General features: G+C 36.4%; 1 non-coding gene across 1 annotated transcript; it reads left to right on the forward strand.

The window, feature by feature from the left end:
* The first annotated feature begins 18,282 nt into the window (after window positions 1–18,282).
* Window positions 18,283–18,390, forward strand: LOC113600898 (U6 spliceosomal RNA). The gene has a single exon (XR_003422004.1). It is a non-coding gene; the product is annotated as a U6 spliceosomal RNA (small nuclear RNA).
* Window positions 18,391–18,991: the final 601 nt, after the last annotated feature.

An 18,991-nucleotide genomic window follows, 5' to 3' on the forward strand; every position in this document is an offset into this window, starting at 1 on the left:
AACACAAGAAACAACAGGTGCTGGCAAGGAGGTAGAGAAAGGGGAACCCCCTTACACTGTTGGTGTGAATGCAAACTTGTGCAGCCACTCTGGAGAATAATATGCAAGTTTCTCAAAAAGATAAAAATAGAACTACCCTAGGATCCAGCAATCACTGGTATTTACCCAAAAGATACAAAAATACTGATTGGAAGGGATACAGGTACCGTAAGGTTTATAGCAGCATTATCAGCAATCACCAAACTGTGGAAAGAGCCCAAGTGTCCACTTACTGATGAATGGATAAGGAAGATGTGATATATACACACAATGGAATATTACTCAACCAAAAAAAAAAAAAAAAGACTGAAATCTTCCTATTTGCAATGATGTGGATGGAGCTAGAGAGTATTATGCTAAATAAAATAAGTCAGTCAGAGAAAGACAAATATCATGATTTTACTCATACATGGAATTTAAGAAATGTAACAGATGAACATTGGGGAAGGAAAAAAAAAGAGACAAAAAAGCAAACCAAAAGAGACTCTTATCTACAGAGAACAAACTGTGGTTTGCTGGAGGGGAGATGGGCAGGGGGATGAGCTAAATGGATGATGGGTGTTAAGGAGGGCATTTGTTGTGATGGGCACTGGGTGTTATATGTAAGTGATGAATCACTAAATTCTACTTCTGAAACTAATTAATATTTATAAAAATGAAGTGAGCAAAGAATAAAGTGAATGAGGAAATGAAGGATGATAGACTTACAAAAATGATGGGAAATTTTGTCAAAAAAGAGGAAAAAACAAAAGAATCAGAAGGATCAGTAGAATCAATTAAATCATTATCACCAACTGATAATGGTTATTGCTCAAACACTAAATAAATGCATTCTATTAGACCATGATTACCCAAACAGAACATTCTGCGATGACAGGAATGTTCTATATCTGCACTGATCAATACAGTAGCCACTAGCTATATGTGCTTACTGAGCACTTGAAATATGGTTAGTGCAACTAAGGAAATTAAATTTTATTTAATTTTAATTTAATTTAAATTATATAGCCACATGTGACCAACAGCTACCGTACTGGATAGCAGATATAGATATTACTGATATAAACAGCAGAATAAAATACCACTTTTGAAACTGAATATGATTTTCTCTTGAACTCTTTCATTGTTTTACCTTTTCTCTCTCCCTACCCTGCTTAATTCTCCATGAATTCTAAGTTCTCTATATAGAATCTTCCTACTGGGGATTCTAACTTATGCTCACTATTTAGCTTACCCAAGAGTCTACTGTGTAGCCAAGAAGGTGCTCCTGAGGAGTGAAGATTTCAGGAAACACCAAGGACATCTCTACCGTTGAGGAGATTATCAGCTCTGTCCAGAGGTTACCATATCAGCATTTTCTTTCTCTTCATTACCATATTCCCCATCCCCACCTCCTCCCACAGATAAGAGTGCATGATTCGGTGTCAATGTGCTCTCAAGACTAGTCAAAAGGAATGAAAAGAGAACTGAAAGTAAGAAAAAAGGTAAATGTAAAACAGCAATTGCCATGCCTCAAATACACTGAACTCAATTTCTGCAGTTCCTTGAGGCAGCTATGTTCGATATGTGGCTTTTAGTCTACTGGGAGTTACCTTGAACTGCAGAAACAGAAAACAGTGTAGAAGATTTGTTTGATTCTTAGCAAAAATTGTCTTCCTTGTGGCAATGGTCAGTTTTTCTTCTCAAATCATTGTAATGGAGGTTTCCTGAAGGGCAAATAGCCCCTCCCACCAAGCTATAAAGGAGGGCAACACCTGAAAGAAACTGAGAAGCATTCTTTTTTTTCTTTTTTTTAGAAGAATTCTTGAAACACGAAAGGATTGTGGAAAAAGGAAATGTGGATAGGAAGAGAAGTAGCATCAGAGAGAGTATGAGAGACAAAGTGTGCGAATAGATGAGTCTGAAAAAAAAAGCAAGTAGAAGGGGGGAAAACATGGCAGAAAATAAGAAAAAAAAAAGGAGCAAGTAAAAGCAAAGGACAAACCAGAATTTCTGAATTTGGAAATGTCAGATCTATTTATGATATTAGCAGTGGGAAATGGTGATTCTTGCAGTGGAAATCGGTTTACTATCCTTCATTGTACCCCATAACATTAACTGAAAGAACAATCAGTCAAGGCCAAAGGGCTGAAATAAATGGCTTGAAGTACAGAGCTAGTATCCCAGACTAGTAAACAATTAGAGTTCTTTGGTAAAGAGGCAATGGAAATTCAGTTTATGTTTTTAAATAAGTATTGTAGTCAGTTCCTGGTTTTAACTAATTGATAAATCTACTTATATTTTTGCTTAAAGTGTGCTGAGTTATTTTTTAAAGAGTCCTTTGATTTTGAAGTATGAGTTTGAGAGTTCTAACCAAAACTATTTGGAACTGTAATATCTGAATGTGTATACACTATTCGGACACTTTGGTCATTATCTCCCTCTCTTATTGATACAAAGGACAAATCATTACCTTGCCTTTTACAAAGAATATTATTTCTATATCATGGAAGATAATTAGAGTATGATCTGACAAGAAAAGTTACCTATTTTTATACTGCTACTAATATAATTTGGATACACTGTTAAGAAAAATGAGAAGTTTGTAGCAGTGTGGGGCATCATCACTGCGCAATATTTTCAGCTTTCCTTTATGTAAAAAAGTTATACACTATTTTAAAATATTTGACGCATGTCTTAGGTAGAAATAGTTATGTGTTTTGGTAATAAAATAATCTACCAAAATTAGCATTTACATTAAGTGTATGGAAACTACTTTTGGGGTATTTTGGTATTGTTTATAAAATGTGATCTCAACATCTTAATGTATATCATTTTCTGCTATTTTTCTAGGATAAATTGCAATGCAGCCCTCCCTTCCTATTTTGATGTCTCTTAATTGATTTTTAAATGATTTCTGTACAGATGATATTTTTAATGCCTAAATAAATATCAATATATTTCCCCAAATAGCTTTTCAATCAATCTCATTTCAAATTTTTGCTTAAAATAATTTACATGAGGACTTGCCAGAACCCCATCTACACGTTCACTTTTCTCTTTGTCAAATGTTGACTGAGTTCCATTCTTCCTTACTGTCTTATAAGCTGTTTCTGAGTCTGGTCAGCCGGTTTATTGCTTTATTGTTGAAAGAGCTTTTACAGTCTTATCCAATCATGGAAATTTTCTAACCAACATCAGAAAACTCTGATGAATCATAGTGTTCATTTAACATACATATTTCACAATAGCCTCTTACTTTGGGCAGACTCTGGTTAACCTGTTTGAAATATTTCAGAGTCATCATAATGAAAATCAAGCCATCCAATCAATCCACTTTAATGGAAGACCCATGTCATAGGGAAAAAGACAAAAAGCACTGGTGAAGCGGTTAGAAATTATTTTTAGTGAATTATAAAATAGTTTTCTACACATTTAAAAATAGAGAAGTGATGAATAAATAAAAAATAATAAACACAAGTTAAAAAAATACATATATTTATATTTTCTGTTCCAGGGAAAAAAAGTAGTAGTATTTGACATCTGTTAGTTGATGGATATTAAAACCCACCGATGATAAAATAGATTTTGGTTTTATATTTTATTTTCTATCAAATTTTCATTATTTCTTGCTTAAAATAAATACTAAATAGCCAATGTGTCAGATTTGAGTATCTGCTCTTGATCTCTGTACTGTATTGAGTCAAGGGGCTACATGATTAGAACTTGTTAAGATTTTCCTCTTGTTCTATAAATTCTACTTTTAGGAATACTTTTATACTTAGATAGTTCTTAATATGTAAGAGCTCTGCACAAATGAATAACATATTCAACTAATATAGCTAAAACACAAAATGCTACATTATTTCCATGGCTGATCCTTTAAGTTTTCATGTTCCTAGCCTTGAAAAAGTTGTTATTGTAAATGTATAGCTTTATATCTGGAAAATCCTTTCCCTAAAATTCTCTGGCCATACAGAAATCCATCTAGGTGTTCTTCAAACTTAAAGCTTTATTGATTGTCTGGAACCTAAATGACCTTAATGGGTTATCCTCCAATCATCTCTATGTGTTTTTAAAAATTATATATATATATATATATATATATATATATATATGTGTGTGTGTGTGTGTGTGTGTATATACATATATATACACACATATAAACATAAATAAATAATATATATACATATATAATTATATTTTTATATGTATACAATATAATATATAATTAGTACATATAATATTTATATATTACACATAAATACATGACATATTTAATATAAATATATTACATATAAATATATAATTTTATTTATTTATTTATTTACTTATTTATTTATTTATTTTTGAGAGAGCAAGAGACAGAGCGTGAGTGGGGCAGGGGCAGAGATAGAGGGAGACACAGAATCTGAAGCAGTCTCCAGGCTCAGAGCTGTCATCACAGAGCTGGAGGTGGGGCTCAAACCTAGGAAATGCAAGATCATGACCTACGCCAAGGTAGAACACTTAACTGATTGAGCCACTCACGTCCCCAATTGTCTCTACTTCTAATTTGTTTTTCATTTCAATGTGATCATTCACATCCATATTTATTCCTTATTTATTTATTTTTTATGAACTTCTCCCAACATCTTGTGACTTCCAGGACCTTGTGCTACCTCCTTTCCTTCTCAGTTCTAATGGCCTGTGCCCTTCTGTAGGACATACTACATTTCCATGAATTTTAGACCACAGTCATCGATATCTAGGTACAAAGTGCTGTGAATGAAAATAAACCTTACTTTCTTCAGGTCTAAGCACAAGTGCTTATGAGAATATTTTTTATGTTATACTGTAGCTTCATGAAACACTTTGATGTCAACTATTTCTAATTGGTTTTTAAGGTTCTATGTAATAATGGTATTATATTATGCCCATTTTTTTCTTTTTTTTCTTTTTAATTTTTTATTTATTTATTTTTTATTTTTTTCCAATATATGAAATTTATTGTCAAATTGGTTTCCATACAACACCAAGTGCTCATCCCAAAAGGTGCCCTCCTTAATACCCATCACCCACCCTCCCCGCTCTCCCACCCCCCATCAACCCTCAGTTTGTTCTGTTTTTAAGAGTCTCTTATGCTTTGGCTCTCTCCCACTCTAACCTCTTTTTTTTTTTTTCCTTCCCCTCCCCCATGGGTTTCTGTTAATTTCTCAGGATCCACATAAGAGTTAAACCATATGGTAGATGGTTTCACGATAAAACCATATGGTATTTCTCTGTATGGCTTATTTCACATAGCATCACACTCTCCAGTTCCATCCACGTTGCTACAAAGGGCCATATTTCATTCTTTCTCATTGCCCTATAGCACTCCACTGTGTATATAAACCACAATTTCTTTATCCATTCATCAGTTGATGGACATTTAGGCTCTTTCCATAATTTGGCTATTGTTGAGAATGCTGCTATCAACATTGGGGTCCAAGTGCCCCTATGCATCAGTACTCCTGTATCCCTTGGGTAAATTCCTAGCAGTGCTATTGCTGGGTCATAGGGTAGGTCTATTTTTAATTTTTTGAGGAACCTCCACACTGTTTTCCAGAGTGGCTGCACCAATTTGCATTCCCACCAACTGTGCAAAAGGGTTCCCATTTCTCCACATCCTCTCCAGCATCTATAGTCTCCTGATTTGTTCATTTTGGCCACTCTGACTGGCGTGAGGTGATATCTGAGTGTGGTTTTGATTTGTATTTCCCTGATGAGGAGCGACGTTGAGCATCTTTTCATGTGCCTGTTGGCCATCCGGATGTCTTCTTTAGAGAAGTGTCTATTCATGTTTTCTGCCCATTTCTTCACTGGGTTATTTGTTTCTTCGGTGTGGAATTTGGTGAGTTCTTTATAGATTTTGGATACTAGCCCTTTGTCCGATATGTCATTTGCAAATATCTTTTCCCATTCCGTTGGTTGCCTTTTAGGTTTGTTGGTTGTTTACTTTGCTGTGCAGAAGCTTTTTATCTTCATGAGGCCCCAGTAGTTCATTTTTGCTTTTAATTCCCTTGCCTTTCGGGATGTGTCAAGTAAGAAATTGCTACGACTGAGGTCAGAGAGGTCTCTTCCTGCTTTCTCCTCTAGGATTTTGATGGTTTCCTGTCTCCCATTCAGGTCCTTTATTTATTTTGAGTTTATTTTTGTGAATGGTGTGAGAAAGTGGTCTACTTTCAATCTTCTGCATGTTGCTGTCCAGTTCTCCCAGCACCATTTGTTAAAGAGACTTTCTTTTATCCATTGGATGTTCTTTCCTGCTTTGTCAAAGATTAGTTGGCCATATGTTTGTGGGTCTATTTCTGGGGTTTCTATTCTATTCCATTGGTCTATGTGTCTGTTTTTGTGCCAATACCATGCTGTCTTGATGATTACAGCTTTGTAGTAGAGGCTAAAGTCTGGGATTGTGATACCTCCTGCTTTGGTCTTCTTCTTCAAAATTACTTTGGCTATTCGGGGCCTTTTGTGGTTCCATATGAATTTTAGGATTGCTTGTTCTAGTTTCGAGAAGAATGCTGGTGCAATATTGATTGGGATTGCATTGAATGTGTAGATAGCTTTGGGTAGTATTGACATTTTGACAATATTTATTCTTCCAATCCATGAGCACGAAATGTTTTTCCATTTCTTTATATCTTCTTCAATTTCCTTCATAAGCTTTCTGTAGTTTTCAGCATACAGATCCTTTACATCTTTGGTTAGATTTATTCCTAGGTATTTTATGCTTCTTGGTGCAATTGTGAATGGGATCAGTTTCTTTGTCTTTCTGTTGCTTCATTATTAGTGTATAAGAATGCAGGTGATTTCTGTACATTGATATTGTATCCTAGGCTTTGCCGAATTCATGTATCAGTTCTAGCAGACTTTTGGTGGAGTCTATCGGATTTTCCATGCATAATATCATATCATCTGCAAAAGTGAAAGCTTGACTTCATCTTTGCCAACTTTGATGCCTTTGATTTCCTTTTGTTGTCTGATTGCTGAGGCTAGAACTTCCAACCCTATGTTAAACAACAGCGGTGAGAGTGGACATCCCTGTCGTGTTCCTCATCTCAGGGGAAAAGCTCTCAGTTTTTCCCCATTGAGGATGATGTTAGCTGTGGGCCTTTTATAAATGGCTTTTATGATCTTTAAGTATGTTCCTTCTATCCCGACTTTCTTGAGGGTTTTTATTAAGAAAGGGTGCTGAATTTTGTCAAATGCCTTTTCTGCATCGATTAACAGGATCATATGGTTCTTATCTTTTCTTTTATTAATGTGATGTATCATGTTGATTGATTTGCGAATGTTGAACCAGCCCTGCATTCCAGGAATGAATCCCACTTGATCGTGGTGAATAATTCTTTTTATATGCTGTTGAATTCGATTTGCTATTATCTTATTGAGAATTTTTGCATCCATATTCATCAGGGATATTGGCCTGTAGTTCTCTTTTTTTAATGGGTCTCTGTCTGGTTTAGGAATCAAAGTAACACTGGCTTCATAGAATGAGTCTGGAAGTTTTCCTTCCCTTTCTATTCTTTGGAATAGCTTGAGAAGGATAGGTATTATTTCTGCTTTAATGTCTGGTAGAACTCCCCTGGGAAGCCATCTGGTCCTGGACTCTTATTTGTTGGGAGATTTTTGATAACTGATTCAATTTCTTCACTGGTTATGGGTCTGTTCAAGCTTTCTATTTCCTCCTGATTGAGTTTTGGAAGCGTGTGGGTGTTTAGGAATTTGTCCATTTCTTCCAGGTTGTCCAGTTTGTTGGCATATAAGTTTTCATAGTATTCCCTGATAATTGCTTGTATCTCTGAGGGATTGGTTGTAATAATTCCATTTTCATTCATGATTTTATGTATTTGGGTCATGTCCCTTTTGTTTTTGAGAAGCCTGGATAGAGGTGTATCAATTTTGTTTATTTTTTTCAAAAAAACAACTCTTGGTTTCGTTGATCTGCTCTACAGCTTTTTTAGATTCTATATTGTTTATTTCTGCTCTCATCTTTATTATTTCTCTTCTTCTGCTGGGATTAGGCTGTCTTTGCTGTTCTGCTTCTAGTTCCTTTAGGTGTGCTGTTAGATTTTGTATTTGGAACTTTTCTTGTTTCTTGAGATAGGCCTGGAGGGCAATGTATTTTCCTCTCAGGACTGCCTTCACTGCATCCCAAAGCATATGGATTGTTGTATTTTCATTTTCGTTTGTTTCCATATATTTTTTTTAATTTCTTCTCTAATTGCCTGGTTGACCCACTCATTCTTTAGTAAGGTGTTCTTTAACCTCCATGCTTTTGGAGGTTTTCCAGACTTTTTCCTATGGTTGATTTCAAGCTTCATAGCATTGTGGTCTGAAAGTATGCATGGTATGATTTTAATTCTTGTATACTTATGAAGGTCTGTTTTGTGACCCAGTATGTGATCTATCTTGGAGAATGTTCCATGTGCACTTGAGAAGAAAGTATGTTCTGTTGCTTTGGGATGCAGAGTTCTAAGTATATCTGTCAAGTCCATCTGGTCCAATGTATCCTTCAGGGCCCCTGTTTCTTTATTGACCATGTATGTAGATGATCTATCCATTTCTGTAAGTGGAGTGTTAAAGTCCCCTGCAATTACTATATTCTTATCAATAAGGTTGCTTATGTTTGTGAGTAATTGTTTTTTATATTTGTGGGCTCCTGTATTCGGCACATAGACATTTATAATTGTTAGCTCTTCCTGCTGGATAGACCCTGTGATTATTATATAATGCCCTTCTTCGTTTCCTGTTACAGCCTTTAATTTAAAGTCTAGTTTGTCTGATAATTATGGCTACTCCAGCTTTCTTTTGACTTCCAGTGGCATGATAAATAGTTCTCCATCCCCTCGCTTTCAATCTGAAGGTGTCCTCAGGTCTAAAATGACAGCAAATAGATGGGTCTTGTTTTTTTAACCATTCTGATGCCCTATGTCTTTTGGTTGGCACATTTAATCCATTTACATTCAGTGTTATTATAGAAAGTTACGGGTTTAGAGTCATTGTGATGTCTGTATATTTTATGCTTGTAGGGATGTCTCTGGTACTTTGTCCTACAGGACCCCTTTAGGATCTCTTGTAGGGCTGGTTTAGTGGTGACGAATTCCTTCAGTTTTTCTTTTTGTGGGAAGACCTTTATCTCTCCTTCTATTCTAAATGACAGACTTGCTGGATAAAGGATTATTGGCTGCATATTTTTCCTGTTCATCAATTTGAAGATCTTGTGCCATTCCTTTCTGGCCTGCCAAGTTTCAGAAGAGAGATCGGTCACGAGTCTTATAGGTCTCCCTTTATATGTTAGTGCATGTTTATCCCTCGCTGCTTTCAGAATTTTCTCTTTATTATTGTATTTTGCCAGTTTCACTATGATATGTCGTTCAGAAGATCGATGTAAGTTACATCTGAAGGGAGTTCTCTGTGCCTCTTGGCTTTCAATGCCTTTTTCCTTCCCCAGATCTGGGAAGTTCTCAGCTATTATTTCTTCAAGTACACCTTCAGCACCTTTCCCTCTCTCTTCCTCCTCTGGAATACCAATTATTCATAGATTATTTCTCTTTAGCGCATCACTTAGTTCTCTAACTTTCCCCTCATACTCCTGGATTTTTTTATCTCTCTTTCTCTCAGCTTCTTCTTTTTCCATAATTTTATCTTCTAGTTCACCTATTCTCTCCTCCGCCTCTTCAATCTGAGCCGTGGTCGTTTCCAGTTTATTTTGCAGCTCGTTTATCACATTTTTAGGTCCTCCTGACTTTCCTTAGTCCCTTGATCTGTAGCAAGAGATTCTCATCTGTCCTTTATACTGTTTTCAAGCCCAGCGATTAATTTTATGACTACTATTCTAAATTCACTTTCTGTTATATTGTTTAAATCGTTTTTGATCAATTCATTAGCTGTTGTTATTTCCTGGAGATTCTTTTGAGGGGAATTCTTCCATTTCGTCATTTTGGATAGTTCCTGGAGTGGTGTGAAACTGCAGGGCACTTCCCCTGTGCTGTCTTGAATAACTTGCGTTGGTGGGTGGGGCCGCAGTCAGATCTGATGTCTGCTCCCAGCCCACCCCTGGGACCACAGTCAGAGTGGTGTGTGCCTGCTCTTTCCCTCTCCTAGGGGAGGGATTCACTGTGAGGTGGAGTGGTCCCTCTGGGCTACTTGCACACTGCCAGGCTTGTGGTGCTGGGGATCTGGTCTATTAGCTGGGGTGGATCGACAAGTTTCACGGGGCGGGAGGGGCAGGGTCAGCTCGCTTCTCCTTCAGTGATCCACTTCAGGAGAGGCCCTGTGGCAGCGGGAGGGAGTTAGACCTGCTGCTGGAGGGATGGATCTGCAGAAGCACAGCTTTGGGTGTTTGCATGGTGCAAGCAAGTTCCCTGGCAGGAACTGGTTCCCTTTGGGATTTTGGCTGGGGGATGGGCAAGGAAGATGGTGCTGGCGAGGGCCTTTGTTTCCCGCCAAGCTGAGCTCTGTTGACCAGGACTCTATGACTCTCCCTCCCATTGTCCTCCAGCCCTCCCGCTCTCCGAGCAGATCTGTTAACTTATAACCTTCCAGATGTTAAGTCCTGCTTGCTGTCCAAACACACTCTGTCCGGCCACTCTGCTTTTGCAAGCCAGACTCGGGGTCTCCACTTGGCCGGCGGGCGCCCCTCCACCCTGGCTCCCTCCCGCCAGTCCATGTAGCGTGCACAGCCTTGCTGCCCTTCCTACCCTCTTCCGTGGGCCTCTCGTCTGTGCTTGGCTCTGGAGACTCTGTTCTCACGCCATAATTTTAGAGAAGAAAGTGGATACCTAGAGAATTTATATCACTTGACCAAAGTCACTGAGCTGATATCCAATGAATGGGATAACTAACTAACTCTACTAACTCTAACCCAAAGCTTTTTTAAATATTGCATCAGGGCAATATTCTAATCAGAAATTATTCTTGCAATATTCTTAGTATCAATACTTATGGCTATTATCTCTGAATTTCCCTAAATCTACAATCTAGGCATGTACTTTTCAGGATGTGCTTCCATGTATAAAACTTTATGATCCTAGGCAGAGGTTGAGGGAGAAATTTTATTCCATGGAAGTCAAAAGATATTTATTAAGTGACTTCGCTCTTTGGTGTTGTGAGAGATTTAAGATAACTAAAATACTAAAATCATACATAGAGTTAGAAAAGAGGAAAGAACTGGGACAGCATCCATAAATGTGACATTATACCTGCTAAATATGTGATCAGTGATTAAATAAGTGGAAAAGATAAGAAGTACTTTAGAAACAATTATAGGTATAATTTACTGAACACTTGTTATGTCTATATTTAGGACACTGTATGCAAACACACCTATACACACTTATATACATATGAAGTTAAACCAGTCTTCACAAATTGAGGTGAATTTGACGTATTATCCAATGCCTAAGGAATTTGAATATTAAAAAAATCAAGAAATGTGTCCAAAGTCACAATATAGTAAGAGATAAACATTTAGATTCTACTCTATCTGCTACCAAAGGCAACCATGTTTTAATGCCTCAATAATGGGGGAAACTACCATTAAACAGCAAGTTTAGGAAAACTTTCCTGAAGTGGGTCAAATGTGTGTTGGGCTTTCAGCATTAGTAAGATTTGGATATGTGAGGAGATAGGAGAGACATTATTAAGATTTGGAACAATAGCAAGCACAATGCACTTAAAGGAATGGAAATCTTTCTAAGAAATTTAAAGTGCAGTGAGAATATCAGTTTGGTTGGAATTATGGTGACACGTTGCGTACTAAAGCAGATACAAACAGAAAGGCAAGCACATTGTTCAGTGCTTATAATATTTAGATTTCTAGGTGGGAAACCAAGAAGAGTAATGTAAGTAGCCATTGAAAATTACTAATAACAATAACTTTAAAGGTATTTATAATTTTAAATGTTTATTTATTTTGATAGAAATTTGATAGAAAGCAAGTGGGGGATGGGAAAAGAGAGAGTGAGAGTGAGAGAGACTTCCAAGCAGGCTTCACATTGTCAGGGCAGAGCCCAAACCTGGGTTCTATCTCATGAACAGTGAGATCATGACCTGAGCCAAAATCAAAAGTCTGATGCTTGATGACTGAGCCACCAGGTGCCCCTATTTACGATATTTGAATTGTTTATAGCAATTTTAGGTTCACAGAAAAATTGAGAGGAAGATACAGAGATTTTGCAGATACCTCCTGCCTCCATCCAACATCCCTCCTGTATTTCCAACATCCCTCCACCAAAGTGGTACGTTTGTTACAAGTGATGAACCTACATTGATAAATCATAATCACACAAAGTCCATAGTGTATCTTAGGGTTTACTCTTGGTGTTTTACACTCTGTGGGTTTGAACAAATATATTATGACACATATCTATCATTATAATAACATACAGCTATATTCACTACCTAAAAATCTTCTCTGCTCTGACTATTCATCCCTTCTCCCCACTTCACCACTGAGTAATTTTAATAAAGAATATCTTGAAACTTATATTTTAGGAGATTAATCTCATGTTGATATTCTCTAGGAATGTGAGGTAACATATAATATGACCATTATTTTTCTTAGCTATAATTTATTCATGCAGTGAATATAAAAGAAGGGTGCTACGAAAAAATTAGAAGAAATCAAACCTCAAGATGCCTGGATGGCTTAGTCAGTTGAGCATCCTATTTGGCTCAGGTCATGATCTCGTGTTTTGTGAGATTGAGTCCCGTATCTGGCTCACTGCTGTCAACACAGAGCCCAGTTTAGATCCTCTGTGTCCCTCACTCTCTGCCCATGCCCTACTTGCACTCTCTTTTTCAAAAATAAAATAAAAATAAAAAAAAAAAGAAGTCAAACCTCAGTCTTTGAAAAGAGAGAATGGGGCATGAAAAAAAATACTAGTTTTCAGTGTAGGAAAAAATGTGATCCAATTCATTCTACTTTTCTAAGTACCAATGAAGACTGAGGCATTGTATCAAGTATTAGTTTAATCCTGTCCCAACAGATAGATAAAAGAATTGAGAGAAAAAGACATTTTAGACAGATATGAGTTTGGTGTTATGGTATAAAGAAGTATTAGGAATCATTTAATTTCAATGTTTGTCTGAAATTGGAGATAGAGGTCAATATTTGAAAATTTGAAAATAGTCTTATTGGGGCACCAGGGTGGCTCAGTCAGTTAAGTGTCTGACTTCAGGTCAGGTCATGATCTCATGGTCCGTGAGTTCAAGCCCCATGTCAGGCTTTGTGTTGACAGCTCAGAGCCCGAAGCTGCTTTGGATTCTATATCTACCTCTCTCTCTGCCCATCCCCCACTTATACTCTGTCTCTCTCTCTCTCAAAAATGAATGTTAAAAAAAATTAAAAAAGAAAATAGTCTTATTAAGGGTCAGAGTATAGAATTTAAACAAGTGACATCAATACTTTTCACCTTGAAGAATATATTCTTAAAGAGAAGAAAAAAGGAACCAGTGAGAAAGATAAAGACCAATGAATAAAACAAAACCATGAGTGTTGCATTTTCATAGAAGAAAGAGACTTTATAAATTATGGAAAATATCACACTAAAAATTCATTTAAGAACTTTGGTAAATCAAAGCCTCATATGTTATATATATATATATACATATATATATACATATATATGTGTATATATATATATTTATATATATTTTTATTTTGTCTTTTGGCTTAAAGAAATTTTGTTGTGGTTTTTGTTTGCCTTTCAAGTATATATTTTCCCTCTATAAACTGTAGCCTTCAAAGGAAAGTTCAGATTCCTGTTTAAGATTTCTTTCAAGAGTTTTTCTATAGTGCTCTTACAAAACAAACAAACAAAAAAGAATACTTTGCTGTTTAAGCAAGGAAAAATTGAAATAGCAACGGAATAGATCTTTTACAAAAAATTAAATTCTCTAAAACAGTGTGTTATGAAAATAAATCTTCTTTTTCTTTATACAAGGGATTGTTAAAAAATGTATGCAACTTCTAATCTCTCAGCACTGAAACCATAAAAAACTTTGATATTATGGATGAATTGCACAGCTCTCATTAATTATAGTAATCCATGTTAGATAGCAGAACCAACTTTCTTAAAACATTTAAAACACTATTGCCTAAAAGAAGTCTTATTGTTTTGAGTCTTCTTAATTTTCATGTATAATCACTTACATTATGCTAAGAATATATACAAAGTTTACAAAGTAGATAATAATCACAAAATTGATTTGGGACACACCTTCTCTTAAGAAGTTTATAGATGATGGTTCTAAAATATGAGTACATTTTCATAGGATGACAGATGTAAAATTGAATTCTGTGATGTCAAGTCCATCAAAACATTTGTAAGGCCAGACTGTCTTCTTGGAAATTGGTATGAACATTTCACATTGCTTTACATACTTTAATTATATTTGACTTAATTTCCTTAAAAATTGTCAAGAATGCTGCCCTAGTCTCGACAATATAACTCATAGAAAGGTCCCATTCCATTGATGAGTAGCTGCCTAGAAAATTTTGACAATTCTAGGTTACATATACTTTTTTGAAATTTCATGTTAAATTCAGTAATGGTTTTTATCCTCTGTTTTAACAGCCTCCTTTCAGAACAGTTTAAAAATATAAGAAGACAAACCAAATATATACCTCCTACGGTTCAGGTACCATAATAATGGCAAAGTTGCAGAAGCATGGGAGATGCTGAATCACCAGGCAGTCCAAAATTGGTATTTTATTGGCTTAAAATTAAGGCAGTTCAGTGTAACAACTTGGTATAATACATAGAACACAGAGAGTTTTTAGTAGGACTCTGTCTTTAGTTAGTAAAACTACATCTCTTTCTTAAATCACAATGATTACTGTGTGAATTAAATATGCAATTAAATATCAAGATCAGACGACTAGTATGTGTGTTTAAATCATAAAATTATTTGCAAATAATAGCACAGATATATGGACTACATTTAGAGATAGTAATGCTAAAAGTGGGGGAGGTTGAGGACTTAAAAAACACTGACAGGTTACTTTGGATAACCAACTCCTACAAATTCATGGGTGATTAAAATTGAGAAACTCAAGTGACCACAGAGAAACATTTTTGTAATTCTGGAAATGATAGTGGGTGAATCGAAGGTTGTTGTGTATCTGACGGTTTTCCATAGAAAAATCTAGACACACAAAAAGAAATACCATGGGATATCTGGGGAATATGGTGGAGTAGAAGTTTTCTAAGCTAACCTCATCCCATGGATACAACTAGACAGTTCAAATAACCCTGAAAATAACCCAAACACTGGCAGAACAGATTGTCCATAGCCAAATGTAGAGAAGAAGCCACATCAAAAAGGGTAGGAAGGATAAAGACATGGTCGGGAGCCCCACAGGAATATGGATATCCATAACATTTAGCTTTGAAAATCAGAGGGGCATTATTTTGCAAGCAGTCTTAACACCTGGAACTTTAAAAACTAGCAGACTTGTCTCTAGGAGAGCTGGGAGAAAACGGAGAAAACTGAGTCTGCACCCTTAAAGAGACAACACAACAATCAGCCCCAAAGAGATACAACATAGAAAGTTGGGAAAACATCTGGGGGTATTTGGGAAGACGCATTGTTTAGTAATCTCAAAGCATATGCTGGTGGGGCAGGGATCATTAGGAGACTTATCCAGGAACAAAGAAACTGGCAGACCCCATTTCCCTTCTCTGCCTGACAGCCTTGACATACAGACATCTGCAGCAACCAAGACAGCACACATTCTCCACATAGCTGACTAACAGCATCCCATTCCCAAGCTTCTGTGGATCTGTCCCCTCCAACCCATATGGCTTTAGCAGGAGTTTTGACTGGGTGCAAGTTCCCTCCTGTAGTCGGCCAGTGTGGAACTTGCTGTCACTGCATAACTGTAGACCCACTCTCTCCAACCCTGCCACAGGAGTGTTCTAAAGTGACTATAGGTCTTCTCCCACAGCAGATCTGCTCTAATCTTGCTAACACTGCACTCCATCTCTGCACTTTCTTGCAGACCTGCCCCTTCCAGTACACCCTTGGCAAGAGTACATCCAAAGCAGTGACACAAGCCTGGCATTGGACAAGAATCCCAGATAGGGGTCAGCACCACCACGAGCTGCTTCCTGCCCCAGGGAGAGGGGAAGATAATCACGAACACCAGTCTCACTTCAGCCCAGAAGTGGGCTGGAGGAAGACAGCTGGTCTGACTGCAGGCCCCACCCACCAAAGAAAACTTCTCAGAGCACAACACAGATAAAGCATCCGACAGTTTGGTGCTACTGCAGTTCTGGCAAATGCCCAGTCTGTCTCAACACAAATCCAAGGAAGCCCCAGATTGGCCTACTAACAACACAGGGAACAAACCCTGCACACAATATGTAAAGAAAGCCATTTTAGGTTAATGGACTGAAGGCAAACACAACTCAGATATAACAGTAGGGCACATGCAACACACAAGAGATACCCCTGAAGTGCCAGGTTCTGGTGAACAGGAGAAATCATACTGCAGGGCACTACAGGTCCTATTTTGCATAAGGCCACTACTTTCAAGAGCAGGAGATATAGGTTATTTTCCTAACGATAGAAACAGACAGAGTTAGACAAAATGAGGATACAGAAGAACATGTCCTAAATGAAAGAACAGGACAAAATCAAGACAAGAGAGCTAGTATATAGCTATGTAATATGCCTGACATAGAAAGTAATGGTAATAAAGATATTCCCTGGAGTTGGGAAAAGAGTGCACAACATCAGTGAGGCCCTTAACAAAGATAGGAAACATAAAAAAGGAACCAGAGATGAAGAAATCGATAACAGAAATAAAAAATACACTAGATCAAGTATACAATAGACCAAAGGAAGCAAAAGAACATATCAGTGACCTGAGGGACAGAATAATAGAAAGCAACCAAGCTGGATAGGAAAGAGAGAAACAAAATAAAAATGATAATAGATGTAGGGAACAACATTGACATCATCAAGGGTAATAACATTCCCATTGTAGGGATGTGAGAAGAAGAGAGAAAAGGAGGTCAAAAAAAATGTACTTGAAAAAATAATAGTTACTCCCCAAATCTGGAAAAGAAAGTATAAATTCAGATCCAGGACATACAGAGAGCCCCTAACAAATCAACCCAAGGAAGTCCACACAAACATATAGTAATTAAAATGCAAAAGGTAATGATAAAGATAATTTTAAAACCAGCAAGAGAAAAGAAAAAAAAATTATATACAGAAGAAATTCCATAAAGCTATCAGATGATTTTCCAGCAGAAACTTTACAGGCCATAGGGGAGTGGCAAATATATTCAAAGTGCTGAAAGAAAACAAACAAACAAACAAACAAACAAACCCAACTTGCAGCCAAGAATACTCTATCCAGCAAAGCTATCATTCAGAATAGGAGAGATAAAGAGTTTCCCAGACAAAGTTAAAGCAATTAATGACCACTAAACCATCCCTACAAGAAATGTTAACGGGAATTTTTCGAGTGTAAAGAAAAGACCACAAGTAGGAGTAAGAAAAGTAGGACGCACAAAATCAGTAAAATAAATATATCTATAAAAATTAGGCAAAGGATTCACAAAATAAAAGGATGCAAAGTATAAAGAAGATCTGAGATGGATATAATAGATTATTCATCCTTAAAAAAATGAAATTTTGCCATTTATGACATGGATAGAGTTATAGAGTATTGTGCTAAGTGAAATAAGTCAGTCAGAGAAAGACAAATATCATATGATTTCACTTACATGTGGAGTTTAAGAAACAAAACAAATAAACTAAAAGAAAAAAAGGGAGAGAGAGAAGCAAACCAAGAAACAGATCTTTAACTGTAGAGAAAAAACTGATGGTTACCAGAGGAGAGGAGAGTAAGGAGATGGGTCAAATAGGTTATGGGGATTAAGGAGTACACTTATTGTGATGAGAACTGCGTATTGTATGGAAGGTTTGAATCACTATATCATACACCTGAAACTAATATTACACTGTATGTTAACTAACTTTTAAATAACGACCTAAAAAACAAGGTAACAGTGGCTTTGAATGATACATTGGACCAGATGGATCTAACAGTATATTCAGAAAATTCCAGCCTAAAACAGAAGAATACACATTATTTTCAAGTGCGCATGGAACATTCTCCAGAATAGAATACATATTAAGTCACAAAACAGGCCTCAACAAATTAAAAAAGACTGAAGTCATACCATGCATCTGTTCCAATCATAATGCAATGAAACTAGTGTGCTTATTTCAGCAGCATATATACTAAAATTGGAACAATACACAGAAGATTAGCATGACCCCTACAAGAGTGATGACACAATGCTATGAAATTAGAAATCAACTACAAGAAAAAATCTGGAAAGAAAAATGTATATTTGGAGGTTAAATAACATGCTACTAAATAGTTAATGGGTCAATAAAGAAATCAAAGAGAAAATTAAAAAAATATATGAAGAATAAAAATGAAAATACAATGGTCCAACATTTTTCAGATGCAGCAAAATTTGATCTGAGAGGGAAGATAACAGCAATGCAGGCCTACCTTAAGAAGCAAGAAAAAAATCTCAAATAAATATCCTAACCTTATGCCTAAAGGAGGTAGCAAAAGAAGAGCAAAGAACCCCCCAGACCAATAGAAGGAAGGAAATAATAAAGATTAGAGCAAAATTAAGTAAAATAGTAACTAAGCAAACAATAGAACAGATCAATGAAACCAGGAGCTGGTTCTTTGATAAGATCAAATGAGTTGATAAACCTTTAGCCAAACCCATACAGAAAGAGAGAGAGGGAGTGAGAGGGAGTGAGAGAGAGACCCAAATAACAATTTCAGAAAATAAAGAGGAGAGATAACAACTGATACCACGCAAATACAAAGAAATATAAGAGAATATTATGAAAAATTATGTTCAAAATAATTGGGCAACCCAGAAAAAAAATGGATAAATTC

This window comes from Acinonyx jubatus, chromosome B1, assembly GCF_027475565.1.
Source record: "Acinonyx jubatus isolate Ajub_Pintada_27869175 chromosome B1, VMU_Ajub_asm_v1.0, whole genome shotgun sequence".
NCBI classification, from domain to species: Eukaryota; Metazoa; Chordata; class Mammalia; order Carnivora; family Felidae; genus Acinonyx; species Acinonyx jubatus.